General features: G+C 49.3%; 41 non-coding genes across 41 annotated transcripts in view; all 41 read right to left on the bottom strand.

The window, feature by feature from the left end:
- The window catches only part of TRNAV-CAC (transfer RNA valine (anticodon CAC)), a 73-nt gene extending 51 nt beyond the window's left edge, over positions 1 to 22 (bottom strand). Inside the window, exon 1 of the tRNA in view lies at positions 1 to 22. This exon is cut by the window's left edge and continues 51 nt beyond it. This is a non-coding gene — a tRNA (tRNA-Val).
- A 125-nt stretch (positions 23 to 147) lies between these two features.
- TRNAV-AAC (transfer RNA valine (anticodon AAC)) lies at positions 148 to 220 on the bottom strand. Its single transcript has one exon. It is a non-coding gene; the product is annotated as a tRNA-Val (tRNA).
- A 112-nt stretch (positions 221 to 332) lies between these two features.
- TRNAV-UAC (transfer RNA valine (anticodon UAC)) lies at positions 333 to 405 on the bottom strand. The gene has a single exon. It is a non-coding gene; the product is annotated as a tRNA-Val (tRNA).
- Positions 406 to 516: 111 nt separating this feature from the next.
- On the bottom strand, positions 517 to 589 carry TRNAV-CAC (transfer RNA valine (anticodon CAC)). Its single transcript has one exon. It is a non-coding gene; the product is annotated as a tRNA-Val (tRNA).
- A 125-nt stretch (positions 590 to 714) lies between these two features.
- On the bottom strand, positions 715 to 787 carry TRNAV-AAC (transfer RNA valine (anticodon AAC)). Its single transcript has one exon. It is a non-coding gene; the product is annotated as a tRNA-Val (tRNA).
- Positions 788 to 1,083: 296 nt separating this feature from the next.
- On the bottom strand, positions 1,084 to 1,156 carry TRNAV-CAC (transfer RNA valine (anticodon CAC)). Its single transcript has one exon. It is a non-coding gene; the product is annotated as a tRNA-Val (tRNA).
- A 125-nt stretch (positions 1,157 to 1,281) lies between these two features.
- TRNAV-UAC (transfer RNA valine (anticodon UAC)) lies at positions 1,282 to 1,354 on the bottom strand. Its single transcript has one exon. It is a non-coding gene; the product is annotated as a tRNA-Val (tRNA).
- A 309-nt stretch (positions 1,355 to 1,663) lies between these two features.
- On the bottom strand, positions 1,664 to 1,736 carry TRNAV-AAC (transfer RNA valine (anticodon AAC)). Its single transcript has one exon. It is a non-coding gene; the product is annotated as a tRNA-Val (tRNA).
- Positions 1,737 to 2,784: 1,048 nt separating this feature from the next.
- Positions 2,785 to 2,857, bottom strand: TRNAV-CAC (transfer RNA valine (anticodon CAC)). The gene has a single exon. It is a non-coding gene; the product is annotated as a tRNA-Val (tRNA).
- A 125-nt stretch (positions 2,858 to 2,982) lies between these two features.
- Positions 2,983 to 3,055, bottom strand: TRNAV-AAC (transfer RNA valine (anticodon AAC)). Its single transcript has one exon. It is a non-coding gene; the product is annotated as a tRNA-Val (tRNA).
- A 112-nt stretch (positions 3,056 to 3,167) lies between these two features.
- On the bottom strand, positions 3,168 to 3,240 carry TRNAV-UAC (transfer RNA valine (anticodon UAC)). The gene has a single exon. It is a non-coding gene; the product is annotated as a tRNA-Val (tRNA).
- Positions 3,241 to 3,352: 112 nt separating this feature from the next.
- On the bottom strand, positions 3,353 to 3,425 carry TRNAV-UAC (transfer RNA valine (anticodon UAC)). The gene has a single exon. It is a non-coding gene; the product is annotated as a tRNA-Val (tRNA).
- Positions 3,426 to 3,734: 309 nt separating this feature from the next.
- TRNAV-AAC (transfer RNA valine (anticodon AAC)) lies at positions 3,735 to 3,807 on the bottom strand. The gene has a single exon. It is a non-coding gene; the product is annotated as a tRNA-Val (tRNA).
- Positions 3,808 to 3,919: 112 nt separating this feature from the next.
- On the bottom strand, positions 3,920 to 3,992 carry TRNAV-UAC (transfer RNA valine (anticodon UAC)). Its single transcript has one exon. It is a non-coding gene; the product is annotated as a tRNA-Val (tRNA).
- Positions 3,993 to 4,103: 111 nt separating this feature from the next.
- TRNAV-CAC (transfer RNA valine (anticodon CAC)) lies at positions 4,104 to 4,176 on the bottom strand. Its single transcript has one exon. It is a non-coding gene; the product is annotated as a tRNA-Val (tRNA).
- Positions 4,177 to 4,301: 125 nt separating this feature from the next.
- TRNAV-AAC (transfer RNA valine (anticodon AAC)) lies at positions 4,302 to 4,374 on the bottom strand. The gene has a single exon. It is a non-coding gene; the product is annotated as a tRNA-Val (tRNA).
- A 296-nt stretch (positions 4,375 to 4,670) lies between these two features.
- On the bottom strand, positions 4,671 to 4,743 carry TRNAV-CAC (transfer RNA valine (anticodon CAC)). Its single transcript has one exon. It is a non-coding gene; the product is annotated as a tRNA-Val (tRNA).
- Positions 4,744 to 5,039: 296 nt separating this feature from the next.
- TRNAV-CAC (transfer RNA valine (anticodon CAC)) lies at positions 5,040 to 5,112 on the bottom strand. The gene has a single exon. It is a non-coding gene; the product is annotated as a tRNA-Val (tRNA).
- Positions 5,113 to 5,422: 310 nt separating this feature from the next.
- TRNAV-UAC (transfer RNA valine (anticodon UAC)) lies at positions 5,423 to 5,495 on the bottom strand. The gene has a single exon. It is a non-coding gene; the product is annotated as a tRNA-Val (tRNA).
- A 111-nt stretch (positions 5,496 to 5,606) lies between these two features.
- TRNAV-CAC (transfer RNA valine (anticodon CAC)) lies at positions 5,607 to 5,679 on the bottom strand. Its single transcript has one exon. It is a non-coding gene; the product is annotated as a tRNA-Val (tRNA).
- Positions 5,680 to 5,804: 125 nt separating this feature from the next.
- Positions 5,805 to 5,877, bottom strand: TRNAV-AAC (transfer RNA valine (anticodon AAC)). The gene has a single exon. It is a non-coding gene; the product is annotated as a tRNA-Val (tRNA).
- Positions 5,878 to 5,989: 112 nt separating this feature from the next.
- TRNAV-UAC (transfer RNA valine (anticodon UAC)) lies at positions 5,990 to 6,062 on the bottom strand. The gene has a single exon. It is a non-coding gene; the product is annotated as a tRNA-Val (tRNA).
- A 112-nt stretch (positions 6,063 to 6,174) lies between these two features.
- Positions 6,175 to 6,247, bottom strand: TRNAV-UAC (transfer RNA valine (anticodon UAC)). Its single transcript has one exon. It is a non-coding gene; the product is annotated as a tRNA-Val (tRNA).
- A 125-nt stretch (positions 6,248 to 6,372) lies between these two features.
- TRNAV-AAC (transfer RNA valine (anticodon AAC)) lies at positions 6,373 to 6,445 on the bottom strand. The gene has a single exon. It is a non-coding gene; the product is annotated as a tRNA-Val (tRNA).
- A 494-nt stretch (positions 6,446 to 6,939) lies between these two features.
- Positions 6,940 to 7,012, bottom strand: TRNAV-AAC (transfer RNA valine (anticodon AAC)). Its single transcript has one exon. It is a non-coding gene; the product is annotated as a tRNA-Val (tRNA).
- A 494-nt stretch (positions 7,013 to 7,506) lies between these two features.
- TRNAV-AAC (transfer RNA valine (anticodon AAC)) lies at positions 7,507 to 7,579 on the bottom strand. The gene has a single exon. It is a non-coding gene; the product is annotated as a tRNA-Val (tRNA).
- A 112-nt stretch (positions 7,580 to 7,691) lies between these two features.
- TRNAV-UAC (transfer RNA valine (anticodon UAC)) lies at positions 7,692 to 7,764 on the bottom strand. Its single transcript has one exon. It is a non-coding gene; the product is annotated as a tRNA-Val (tRNA).
- Positions 7,765 to 8,073: 309 nt separating this feature from the next.
- TRNAV-AAC (transfer RNA valine (anticodon AAC)) lies at positions 8,074 to 8,146 on the bottom strand. The gene has a single exon. It is a non-coding gene; the product is annotated as a tRNA-Val (tRNA).
- A 113-nt stretch (positions 8,147 to 8,259) lies between these two features.
- Positions 8,260 to 8,332, bottom strand: TRNAV-UAC (transfer RNA valine (anticodon UAC)). Its single transcript has one exon. It is a non-coding gene; the product is annotated as a tRNA-Val (tRNA).
- A 296-nt stretch (positions 8,333 to 8,628) lies between these two features.
- TRNAV-CAC (transfer RNA valine (anticodon CAC)) lies at positions 8,629 to 8,701 on the bottom strand. The gene has a single exon. It is a non-coding gene; the product is annotated as a tRNA-Val (tRNA).
- Positions 8,702 to 8,826: 125 nt separating this feature from the next.
- Positions 8,827 to 8,899, bottom strand: TRNAV-AAC (transfer RNA valine (anticodon AAC)). Its single transcript has one exon. It is a non-coding gene; the product is annotated as a tRNA-Val (tRNA).
- Positions 8,900 to 9,196: 297 nt separating this feature from the next.
- Positions 9,197 to 9,269, bottom strand: TRNAV-CAC (transfer RNA valine (anticodon CAC)). The gene has a single exon. It is a non-coding gene; the product is annotated as a tRNA-Val (tRNA).
- A 310-nt stretch (positions 9,270 to 9,579) lies between these two features.
- TRNAV-UAC (transfer RNA valine (anticodon UAC)) lies at positions 9,580 to 9,652 on the bottom strand. The gene has a single exon. It is a non-coding gene; the product is annotated as a tRNA-Val (tRNA).
- Positions 9,653 to 9,763: 111 nt separating this feature from the next.
- Positions 9,764 to 9,836, bottom strand: TRNAV-CAC (transfer RNA valine (anticodon CAC)). Its single transcript has one exon. It is a non-coding gene; the product is annotated as a tRNA-Val (tRNA).
- A 125-nt stretch (positions 9,837 to 9,961) lies between these two features.
- Positions 9,962 to 10,034, bottom strand: TRNAV-AAC (transfer RNA valine (anticodon AAC)). Its single transcript has one exon. It is a non-coding gene; the product is annotated as a tRNA-Val (tRNA).
- A 310-nt stretch (positions 10,035 to 10,344) lies between these two features.
- Positions 10,345 to 10,417, bottom strand: TRNAV-AAC (transfer RNA valine (anticodon AAC)). The gene has a single exon. It is a non-coding gene; the product is annotated as a tRNA-Val (tRNA).
- Positions 10,418 to 10,529: 112 nt separating this feature from the next.
- On the bottom strand, positions 10,530 to 10,602 carry TRNAV-UAC (transfer RNA valine (anticodon UAC)). Its single transcript has one exon. It is a non-coding gene; the product is annotated as a tRNA-Val (tRNA).
- Positions 10,603 to 10,713: 111 nt separating this feature from the next.
- Positions 10,714 to 10,786, bottom strand: TRNAV-CAC (transfer RNA valine (anticodon CAC)). The gene has a single exon. It is a non-coding gene; the product is annotated as a tRNA-Val (tRNA).
- Positions 10,787 to 10,911: 125 nt separating this feature from the next.
- Positions 10,912 to 10,984, bottom strand: TRNAV-AAC (transfer RNA valine (anticodon AAC)). Its single transcript has one exon. It is a non-coding gene; the product is annotated as a tRNA-Val (tRNA).
- An 865-nt stretch (positions 10,985 to 11,849) lies between these two features.
- TRNAV-UAC (transfer RNA valine (anticodon UAC)) lies at positions 11,850 to 11,922 on the bottom strand. Its single transcript has one exon. It is a non-coding gene; the product is annotated as a tRNA-Val (tRNA).
- A 111-nt stretch (positions 11,923 to 12,033) lies between these two features.
- TRNAV-CAC (transfer RNA valine (anticodon CAC)) lies at positions 12,034 to 12,106 on the bottom strand. The gene has a single exon. It is a non-coding gene; the product is annotated as a tRNA-Val (tRNA).
- Positions 12,107 to 12,500: the final 394 nt, after the last annotated feature.

Genomic DNA, 12,500 nt, shown 5'->3' with positions numbered 1-12,500 from the left:
ATAACCACTACACTACAGAAACCGGCACGAGATGCACACTACTGCTTTTGCAAGCAAGCGAAAGGACTAGAAGAAAAGACTGTGGTCTGCAAGCAGGGTCTGAAGACCGGGTATGGACCGATTTCAAGAAAAGAAACCACAAGTACATGTTTCTGCCCGGTTTCGAACCGGGGACCTTTCGCGTGTTAGGCGAACGTGATAACCACTACACTACAGAAACTGGCACGAGACACACACTGCTGCTTTTGCAAGCAAGCGAAAGGACTGGGGTCTAGCACAAGAGTCTGAAGAGCACGTATGGCCTGATTTCCGAAAAAAAAGCTGCTACGCTTTGCTTCTGCCCGGTTTCGAACCAGGGACCTTTCGCGTGTAAGGCGAACGTGATAACCACTACACTACAGAAACTGGCACGACATGCACGCTACTGCTTTTGCAAGCAAGTGAAAGGACTGGGGTCTAGAACGATGATTTGAAGAGCACGTATGGCCGATTTCAGAAACAAAAGCTGCAATGCTTTGTTTCTGCCCGGTTTCGAACCGGGGACCTTTCGCGTGTGAGGCGAACGTGATACCCACTACACTACAGAAACTGGCACGAGATGCACGCTACTGCTTTTGCAAGCAAGCGAAAGGACTTGAAGAAAAGACTGTGGTCTGCCAGCAGGGTCTGAAGACCGGGTATGGACCAATTTCAAGAAAAGAAACCGCAAGTACATGTTTCTGCCCGGTTTCGAACCGGAGACCTTTCGCGTGTTAGGCGAACGTGATAACCACTACACTACAGAAACTGGCGCTAGATACACACTGCTGCTTTTGCAAGCAAGCGAAAGGACTGGGGTCTAGCACAAGAGTCTGAAGAGCACATATGGCCCGATTTCCGAAAACAAAACTGCTACGCTTTGCTTCTACCCGGTTTCGAACCAGAGAACTTTCGCATGTAAGGCGAACGTGATAACCACTACACTACAGAAACTGGCACGACATGCACACTACTGCTTTTGCAAGCAAGTGAAAGGACTGGGGTCTAGAACGATGATTTGAAGAGCACGTATGGCCGATTTCAGAAACAAAAGCTGCAATGCTTTGTTTCTGTCCGGTTTCGAACCGGGGACCTTTCGCGTGTGAGGCGAACGTGATAACCACTACACTACAGAAACTGGCACGAAATGCACACTACTGCTTTTGCAAGCAAGCGAAAGGACTTGAAGAAAAGACTGTGGTCTGCCAGCAGGGTCTGAAGACCGGGTATGGACCGATTTCAAGAAAAGAAACCGCAAGTACATGTTTCTGCCCGGTTTCGAACCAGGGACCTTTCGCGTGTAAGGCGAACGTGATAACCACTACACTACAGAAACTGGCACGACATGCACACTACTGCTTTTGCAAGCAAGTGAAAGGACTGGGGTCTAGAACGATGATTTGAAGAGCACGTATGGCCGATTTCAGAAACAAAAGCTGCAATGCTTTGTTTCTGCCCGGTTTCGAACCGGGGACTTTTCGTGTGTGAGGCGTACGTGATAACCACTACACTACAGAAACTGACACGAGATGAACACTACTGCTTTTGCAAGCAAGCGAAAGGACTTGACGAAAAGACTGTGGTCTGCCAGCAGGGTCTGAAGACCGGGTATGGACCAATTTCAAGAAAAGAAACCGCAAGTACATGTTTCTGCCCGGTTTCGAACCGGGGACCTTTCGCGTGTTAGGCGAACGTGATAACCACTACACTACAGAAACTGGCACTAGATACACACTGCTGCTTTTGCAAGCAAGCGAAAGGACTGGGGTCTAGCACAAGAGTCTGAAGAGCACGTATGGCCCGATTTCCGAAAACAAAACTGCTACGCTTTGCTTCTACCCGGTTTCGAACCAGGGAACTTTCGAATGTAAGGCGAACGTGATAACCACTACACTACAGAAACTGGCACGACATGCACACTACTGCTTTTGCAAGCAAGTGAAAGGACTGGGGTCTAGAACGATGATTTGAAGAGCACGTATGGCCGATTTCAGAAACAAAAGCTGCAATGCTTTGTTTCTGCCCGGTTTCGAACCGGGGACCTTTCGCGTGTGAGGCGAACGTGATAACCACTACAATACAGAGACTGGCACGAGATGCACACTACTGCTTTTGCAAGCAAGCGAAAGGACTTGAAGAAAAGACTGTAGTATGCCAGCAGGGTCTGAAGACCGAGTATGGACCAATTTCAAGAAAAGAAACCGCAAGTACATGTTTCTGCTCGGTTTCGAACCGGGGACCTTTCGCGTGTTAGGCGAACGTGATAACCACTACACTACAGAAACTAGCACGAGAAACACACTGCTGCATTTGCAAGCAAGCGAAAGGACTGGGGTCTAGCACAAGATTCTGAAGAGCACGTATGGCCCGATTTCCGAAAAAAAAGCTGCTACGCTTTGCTTCTGCCCGGTTTCGAACCAGGGACCTTACGCGTGTAAGGCGAACGTGATAACCACTACACTACAGAAACTGGCACGAGATACACACTGCTGCTTTTGCAAGCAAGCGAAAGGACTGGGGTCTAGCACAAAAGTCTGAAGAGCACGTATGGCCCGATTTCCGAAAAAAAATCTGCTATGCTTTGCTTCTGCCCGGTTTCGAACCAGGAACCTTTCGCGTGTAAGGCGACCGTGATAACCACTACACTACAGAAACTGGCACGACATGCACACTACTGCTTTTGCAAGCAAGTGAAAGGACTGGGGTCTAGAACGATGATTTGAAGAGCACGTATGGCCGATTTCATAAACAAAAGCTGCAATGCTTTGTTTCTGCCCGGTTTCGAACCGGGGACCTTTCGCGTGTGAGGCGAACGTGATAACCACTACACTACAGAAACTGGCACGAGATGCACACTACTGCTTTTGCAAGCAAGCGAAAGGACTTGAAGAAAAGACTGTGGTCTGCCAGCAGGGTCTGAAGACCGGGTATGGACCGATTTCAAGAAAAGAAACCGCAAGTACATGTTTCTGCCCGGTTTCGAACCGGGGACCTTTCGCGTGTTAGGCGAACGTGATAACCACTACACTACAGAAACTGTCACGAGATACACACTGCTGCTTTTGCAAGCAAGCGAAAGGACTGGGGTCTAGCACAAGAATCTGAAGAGCACGTATGGCCCGATTTCCGAAAAAAAAGCTGCTACGCTTTGCTTCTGCCCGGTTTCGAACCAGGGACCTTTCGCGTGTAAGGCGAACGTGATAACCACTACACTACAGAAACTGGCACGACATGCACACTACTGCTTTTGCAAGCAAGTGAAAGGACTGGGGTCTAGAACGATGATTTGAAGAGCACGTATGGCCCGATTTCCGAAAAAAAAGCTGCTACGCTTTGCTTCTGCCCGGTTTCGAACCAGGGACCTTTCGCGTGTAAGGCGAACGTGATAACCACTACACTACAGAAACTGGCACGACATGTAAACTACTGCTTTTGCAAGCAAGTGAAAGGACTTGGGTCTAGAACGATGATTTGAAGAGCACGTATGGCCGATTTCAGAAACAAAAGCTGCAATGCTTTGTTTCTGCCCGGTTTCAAACCGGGGACCTTTCGTGTGTGAGGCGAACGTGATAACCACTACACTACAGAAATCGGCACGAGATGCACACTACTGCTTTTGCAAGCAAGCGAAAGGACTTGAAGAAAAGACTGTGGTCTACAAGCAGGGTCTGAAGACCGGGTATGGACCGATTTCAAGAAAAGAAACCGCAAGTACATGTTTCTGCCCGGTTTCGAACCGGGGACCTTTCGCGTGTTAGGCGAACGTGATAACCACTACACTACAGAAACTGGCACGAGATACACACTGCTGCTTTTGCAAGCAAGCGAAAGGACTGGGGTCTAGCACAAGAGTCTGAAGAGCACGTATGGCCCGATTTCCGAAAAAAAAGCTGCAACGCTTTGCTTCTGCCCGGTTTCGAACCAGGGACCTTTCGCGTGTAAGGCGAACGTGATAACCACTACACTACAGAAACTGGCACGACATTCACGCTACTGCTTTTGCAAGCAAGTGAAAGGACTGGGGTCTAGAACGATGATTTGAAGAGCACGTATGGCCGATTTCAGAAACAAAAGCTGCAATGCTTTGTTTCTGCCCGGTTTCGAACCGGGGACCTTTCGCGTGTGAGGCGAACGTGATAACCACTACACTATAGAAACTGGCACGAGATGCACACTACTGCTTTTGCAAGCAAGCGAAAGGACTTGAAGAAAAGACTGTGGTCTGCCAGCAGGGTCTGAAGACCGGGTATGGACCAATTTCAAGAAAAGAAACCGCAAGTACATGTTTCTGCCCGGTTTCGAACCGGGGACCTTTCGCGTGTTAGGCGAACGTGATAACCACTACACTACAGAAACTGGCACTAGATACACACTGCTGCTTTTGCAAGCAAGCGAAAGGACTGGGGTCTAGCACAAGAGTCTGAAGAGCACGTATGGCCCGATTTCCGAAAACAAAACTGCTACGCTTTGCTTCTACCCGGTTTCGAACCAGGGAACTTTCGCATGTAAGGCGAACGAGATAACCACTACACTACAGAAACTGGCACGACATGCACACTACTGCTTTTGCAAGCAAGTGAAAGGACTGGGGTCTAGAACGATGATTTGAAGAGCACGTATGGCCGATTTCAGAAACAAAAGCTGCAATGCTTTGTTTCTGCCCGGTTTCGAACCGGGGACCTTTCGCGTGTGAGGCGAACGTGATAACCACTACACTACAGAAACTAGCACGAGAAACACACTGCTGCTTTTGCAAGCAAGCGAAAGGACTGGGGTCTAGCACAAGAGTCTGAAGAGCACGTATGGCCCGATTTCCGAAAAAAAAGCTGCTACGCTTTGCTTCTGCCCGGTTTCGAACCAGGAACCTTTCGCGTGTAAGGCGACCGTGATAACCACTACACTACAGAAACTGGCACGACATGCACACTACTGCTTTTGCAAGCAAGTGAAAGGACTGGGGTCTAGAACGATGATTTGAAGAGCACGTATGGCCGATTTCAGAAACAAAAGCGGCAATGCTTTGTTTCTGCCCGGTTTCGAACCGGGGACCTTTCGCGTGTGAGGCGAACATGATAACCACTACACTACAGAAACTGGCACGAGATGCACACTACTGCTTTTGCAAGCAAGCGAAAGGACTTGAAGAAAGGACTGTGGTCTGCCAGCAGGGTCTGAAGACCGGGTATGGACCGATTTCAAGAAAAGAAACCGCAAGTACATGTTTCTGCCCGATTTCGAACCAGGGACCTTTCGCGTGTTAGGCGAACGTGATAACCACTACACTACACAAACTGGCACGAGATACACACTGCTGCTTTTGCAAGCAAGCGAAAGGACTGGGGTCTAGCACAAGAGTCTGAAGAGCACGTATGGCCCGATTTCCGAAAAAAAAGCTGCTACGCTTTGCTTCTGCCCGGTTTCGAACCAGGGACCTTTCGCGTGTAAGGCGAACGTGATAACCACTACACTACAGAAACTGGCACGACATGCACACTACTGCCTTTGCAAGCAAGTGAAAGGACTGGGGTCTAGAACGATGATTTGAAGAGCACGTATGGCCGATTTCAGAAACAAAAGCTGCAATGCTTTGTTTCTGCCCGGTTTCGAACCGGGGACCTTTCGCGTGTGAGGCGAACGTAATAACCACTACACTACAGAAACTGGCACGAGATGCACACTACTGCTTTTGCAAGCAAGCGAAAGGACTTGAAGAAAAGACTGTGGTCTGCCAGCAGGGTCTGAAGACCGGGTATGGACCGATTTCAAGAAAAGAAACCGCAAGTACATGTTTCTGCCCGGTTTCGAACCGGGGACCTTTCGCGTGTTAGGCGAACGTGATAACCACTACACTACAGAAACTGGCACGAGATACACACTGCTGCTTTTGCAAGCAAGCGAAAGGACTGGGGTCTAGCACACGAGTCTGAAGAGCACGTATGGCCCGATTTCCGAAAAAAAAGCTGCTACGCTTTGCTTCTGCCCGGTTTCGAACCAGGGACCTTTCGCGTGTAAGGCGAACGTGATAACCACTACACTACAGAAACTGGCACGACTTGCACACTACTGCTTTTGCAAGCAAGTGAAAGGACTAGGGTCTAGAACGATGATTTGAAGAGCACGTATGGCCCGATTTCCGAAAAAAAAGCTGCTACGCCTTGCTTCTGCCCGGTTTCGAACCAGGAACCTTTCGCGTGTAAGGCGAACGTGATAACCACTACACTACAGAAACTGGCACGAGATGCACACTACTGCTTTTGCAAGCAAGCGAAAGGACTTGAAGAAAAGACTGTGGTCTGCCAGCAGGGTCTGAAGACCGGGTATGGACCAATTTCAAGAAAAGAAACCGCAAGTACATGTTTCTGCCCGGTTTCGAACCGGGGACCTTTCGCGTGTTAGGCGAACGTAATAACCACTACACTACAGAAACTGGCACTAGATACACACTGCTGCTTTTGCAAGCAAGCGAAAGGACTGGGGTCTAGCACAAGAGTCTGAAGAGCACGTATGGCCCGATTTCCGAAAACAAAACTGCTACGCTTTGCTTCTACCCGGTTTCGAACCAGAGAACTTTCGCATGTAAGGCGAACGTGATAACCACTACACTACAGAAACTGGCACGACATGCACACTACTGCTTTTGCAAGCAAGTGAAAGGACTGGGGTCTAGAACGATGATTTGAAGAGCACGTATGGCCGATTTCAGAAACAAAAGCTGCAATGCTTTGTTTCTGCCCGGTTTCGAACCGGGGACCTTTCGCGTGTGTGGCGAACGTGATAACCACTACACTACAGAAACTGGCACGAGATGCACACTACTGCTTTTGCAAGCAAGCGAAAGGACTTGAAGAAAAGACTGTGGTCTGCCAGCAGGGTCTGAAGACCGGGTATGGACCGATTTCAAGAAAAGAAACCGCAAGTACATGTTTCTGCCCGGTTTCGAACCGGGGACCTTTCGCGTGTTAGGCGAACGTGATAACCACTACACTACAGAAACTGGCACGAGATACACACTGCTGCTTTTGCAAGCAAGCGAAAGGACTGGGGTCTAGCACAAGAATCTGAAGAGCACGTATGGCCCGATTTCCGAAAAAAAACCTGCTACGCTTTGCTTCTGCCCGGTTTCGAACCAGGGACCTTTCGCGTGTAAGGCGAACGTCATAACCACTACACTACAGAAACTGGCACGACATACACACTACTGCTTTTGCAAGCAAGGGAAAGGACTGGGGTCTCGAACGATGATTTGAAGAGCACGTATGGCCGATTTCAGAAACAAAAGCTGCAATGCTTTGTTTCTGCCCGGTTTCGAACAGCGGCCTTTTCGCGTGTGAGGCGAACGTGATAACCACTACACTACAGAAACCGGCACGAGATGCACACTACTGCTTTTGCAAGCAAGCGAAAGGACTTGAAGAAAAGACTGTGGTCTGCCAGCAGGGTCTGAAGACCGGGTATGGACCAATTTCAAGAAAAGAAACCGCAAGTACATGTTTCTGCCCGGTTTCGAACCGGGGACCTTTCGCGTGTTAGGCGAACGTGATAACCACTACACTACAGAAACTGGCACGAGATACACACTGCTGCTTTTGCAAGCAAGCGAAAGGACTGGGGTCTAGCACAAGAATCTGAAGAGCACGTATGGCCCGATTTCCGAAAAAAAAGCTGCTACGCTTTGCTTCTGCCCGGTTTCGAACCAGGGACCTTTCGCGTGTAAGGCGAACGTGATAACCACTACACTACAGAAACTGGCACGACATGCACACTACTGCTTTTGCAAGCAAGGGAAAGGACTGGGGTCTCGAACGATGATTTGAAGAGCACGTATGGCCGATTTCAGAAACAAAAGCTGCAATGCTTTGTTTCTGCCCGGTTTCGAACAGGGGACTTTTCGCGTGTGAGGCGAACGTGATAACCACTACACTACAGAAACCGGCACGAGATGCACACTACTGCTTTTGCAAGCAAGCGAAAGGACTTGAAGAAAAGACTGTGGTCTGCCAGCAGGGTCTGAAGACCGGGTATGGACCAATTTCAAGAAAAGAAACCGCAAGTACATGTTTCTGCCCGGTTTCGAACCGGGGACCTTTCGCGTGTTAGGCGAACGTGATAGCCACTACACTACAGAAACTGGCACTAGATACACACTGCTGCTTTTGCAAGCAAGCGAAAGGACTGGGGTCTAGCACAGGAGTCTGAAGAGCACGTATGGCCCGATTTCCGAAAAAAAAAGCTGCTACGCTTTGCTTCTGCCCGGTTTCGAACCAGGGACCTTTCGCGTGTAAGGCGAACGTGATAACCGCTACACTACAGAAACTGCCACGAGATACACCCTGCTGCTTTTGCAAGCAAGCGAAAGGACTGGGGTCTAGCACAAAAGTCTGAAGAGCACGTATGGCCCGATTTCCGAAAAACAATCTGCTACTCTTTGCTTCTGCCCGGTTTCGAACCAGGGACCTTTCGCGTGTAAGGCGACCGTGATAACCACTGCACTACAGAAACTGGCACGACATGCACACTACTGCTTTTGCAAGCAAGTGAAAGGACTGAGGTCTAGAACGATGATTTGAAGAGCACGTATGGCCGATTTCAGAAACAAAAGCTGCAATGCTTTGTTTCTGCCCGATTTCGAACCGGGGACCTTTCGCGTGTGAGGCGAACGTGATAACCACTACACTACAGAAACTGGCACGAGATGCACACTACTGCTTTTGCAAGCAAGCGAAAGGACTTGAAGAAAAGACTGTGGTCTGCCAGCAGGGTCTGAAGACCGGGTATGGACCGATTTCAAGAAAAGAAACCGCAAGTACATGTTTCTGCCCGGTTTCGAACCGGGGACCTTTCGCGTGTTAGGCGAACGTGATAACCACTACACTACAGAAACTGGCACGAGATACACACTGCTGCTTTTGCAAGCAAGCGAAAGGACTGGGGTCTAGCACATGAATCTGAAGAGCACGTATGGCCCGATTTCCGAAAGAAAAAGCTGCTACGCTTTGCTTCTGCCCGGTTTCGAACCAGGGACCTTTCGCGTGTAAGGCGACCGTGATAACCACTACACTACAGAAACTGGCACGACATGTACACTACTGCTTTTGCAAGCAAGTGAAAGGACTGGGGTCTAGAACGATGATTTGAAGAGCACGTATGGCCGATTTCAGAAACAAAAGCTGCAATGCTTTGTTTCTGCCCGGTTTCGAACCGGGGACCTTTCGCGTGTGAGGCGAACGTGATAACCACTACACTACAGAAACCGGCACGAGATGCACACTACTGCTTTTGCAAGCAAGCGAAAGGACTAGAAGAAAAGACTGTGGTCTGCAAGCAGGGTCTGAAGACCGGGTATGGACCGATTTCAAGAAAAGAAACCACAAGTACATGTTTCTGCCCGGTTTCGAACCGGGGACCTTTCGCGTGTTAGGCGAACGAGATAACCACTACACTACAGAAACTGGCACGAGACACACACTGCTGCTTTTGCAAGCAAGCGAAAGGACTGGGGTCTAGCACAAGAGTCTGAAGAGCACGTATGGCCTGATTTCCGAAAAAAAAGCTGCTACGCTTTGCTTCTGCCCGGTTTCGAACCAGGGACCTTTCGCGTGTAAGGCGAACGTGATAACCACTACACTACAGAAACTGGCACGACATGCACGCTACTGCTTTTGCAAGCAAGTGAAAGGACTGGGGTCTAGAACGATGATTTGAAGAGCACGTATGGCCGATTTCAGAAACAAAAGCTGCAATGCTTTGTTTCTGCCCGGTTTCGAACCGGGGACCTTTCGCGTGTGAGGCGAACGTGATAACCACTACACTACAGAAACTGGCACGAGATGCACGCTACTGCTTTTGCAAGCAAGCGAAAGGACTTGAAGAAAAGACTGTGGACTGCCAGCAGGGTCTGAAGACCGGGTATGGACCAATTTCAAGAAAAGAAACCGCAAGTACATGTTTCTGCCCGGTTTCGAACCGGAGACCTTTCGCGTGTTAGGCGAACGTGATAACCACTACACTACAGAAACTGGCGCTAGATACACACTGCTGCTTTTGCAAGCAAGCGAAAGGACTGGGGTCTAGCACAAGAGTCTGAAGAGCACATATGGCCCGATTTCCGAAAACAAAACTGCTACGCTTTGCTTCTACCCGGTTTCGAACCAGAGAACTTTCGCATGTAAGGCGAACGTGATAACCACTACACTACAGAAACTGGCACGACATGCACACTACTGCTTTTGCAAGCAAGCGAAAGGACTTGAAGAAAAGACTGTGGTCTGCCAGCAGGGTCTGAAGACCGGGTATGGACCGATTTCAAGAAAAGAAACCGCAAGTACATGTTTCTGCCCGGTTTCGAACCGGGGACCTTTCGCGTGTTAGGCGAACGTGATAACCACTACACTACAGAAACTGGCACGAGATACACACTGCTGCTTTTGCAAGCAAGCGAAAGGACTGGGGTCTAGCACAACAGTCTGAAGAGCACGTATGGCCCGATTTCCGAATAAAAAGCTGCTACGCTTTGCTTCTGCCCGGTTTCGAACCAGGGACCTTTCACGTGTAAGGCGAACATGATAACCACTACACTACAGAAACTGGCACGACATGCACACTACTGCTTTTGCAAGCAAGTGAAAGGACTGGGGTCTAGAACGATGAGTTGAAGAGCACGTATGGCCGATTTCAGAAACAAAAGCTGCAATGCTTTGTTTCTGCCCGGTTTCGAACCAGGGACCTTTCGCGTGTGAGGCGAACGTGATAACCACTACACTATAGAAACTGGCACGAGATGCACACTACTGCTTTTGCAAGCAAGCGAAAGGACTTGAAGAAAAGACTGTGGTCTGCCAGCAGGGTCTGAAGACCGGGTATGGACCAATTTCAAGAAAAGAAACCGCAAGTACATGTTTCTGCCCGGTTTCGAACCGGGGACCTTTCGCGTGTTAGGCGAACGTGATAACCACTACACTACAGAAACTGGCACGAGATACACACTGCTGCTTTTGCAAGCAAGCGAAAGGACTGGGGTCTAGCACAAGGGTCTGAAGAGCACGTATGGCCCGATTTCCGAAAAAAAAGCTGCTACGCTTTGCTTCTGCCCGGTTTCGAAGCAGGGACCTTTCGCGTGTAAGGCGAACGTGATAACCTCTACACTACAGAAACTGGCACGAGATACACACTGCTGCTTTTGCAAGCAAGCGAAAGGACTGGGGTCTAGCACAAGAGTCTGAAGAGCACGTATGGCCCGATTTCCGAAAAAAAAGCTGCTACGCTTTGCTTCTGCCCGGTTTCGAACCAGGGACCTTTCGCGTGTATGGCAAACGTGATAACCACTACACTACAGAAACTTGCACGACATGCACACTACTGCTTTTGCAAGCAAGTGAAAGGACTGGGGTCTAGAACGATGATTTGAAGAGCACGTATGGCCGATTTCAGAAACAAAAGCTGCAATGCTTTGTTTCTGCACGGTTTCGAACCGGGGACTTTTCGCGTGTGAGGCGAACGTGATAACCACTACACTACAGAAACTGACACGAGATGAACACTACTGCTTTTGCAAGCAAGCGAAAGGACTTGAAGAAAAGACTGTTGTCTGCAAGCAGGGGCTGAAGACCGGGTATGGACCGATTTCAAGAAAAGAAACCGCAAGTACATGTTTCTGCCCGGTTTCGAACCGGGGACCTTCCGCGTGTTAGGCGAACGTGATAACCACTAAACTACAGAAACTGGCACGAGATACACACTGCTGCTTTTGCAAGCAAGCGAAAGGACTGGGGTCTAGCACACGAGTCTGAAGAGCACGTATGGCCCGATTTCCGAAAAAAAAAGCTGCTACGTTTTGCTTCTGCCCGGTTTCGAACCAGGGACCTTTCGCGTGTAAGGCGAACGTGATAACCACTACACTACAGAAACTGGCACGACATGCACGCTACTGCTTTTGCAAGCAAGTGAAAGGACTGGGGTCTAGAACGATGATTTGAAGAGCACGTATGGCTGATTTCAGAAACAAAAGCTGCAATGCTTTGTTTCTGCCCTGTTTCGAACCGGGGACCTTTCGCGTGTGAGGCGAACGTGATAACCACTACACTACAGAAACTGGCACGAGATGCACACTACTGCTTTTGCAAGCAAGCGAAAGGACTTGAAGAAAAGACTGTGGTCTGCCAGCAGGGTCTGAAGACCGGGTATGGACCAATTTCAAGAAAAGAAACCGCAAGTACATGTTTCTGCCCGGTTTCGAACTGGGGACCTTTCGCGTGTTAGGCGAACGTGATAACCACTACACTACAGAAACTGGCACTAGATACACACTGCTGCTTTTGCAAGCAAGCGAAAGGACTGGGGTCTAGCACAAGAGTCTGAAGAGCACGTATGGCCCGATTTCCGAAAACAAAACTGCTACGCTTTGCTTCTACCCGGTTTCGAACCAGGGAACTTTCGCATGTAAGGCGAACGTGATAACCACTACACTACAGAAACTGGCACGACAT

This window comes from Leptodactylus fuscus, unplaced genomic scaffold (assembly GCF_031893055.1).
Source record: "Leptodactylus fuscus isolate aLepFus1 unplaced genomic scaffold, aLepFus1.hap2 HAP2_SCAFFOLD_242, whole genome shotgun sequence".
Classification (NCBI taxonomy): domain Eukaryota; kingdom Metazoa; phylum Chordata; class Amphibia; order Anura; family Leptodactylidae; genus Leptodactylus; species Leptodactylus fuscus.
Note: the sequence above shows the minus strand (reverse complement) of the source record. Positions and strands in the feature narration are given on the sequence as shown.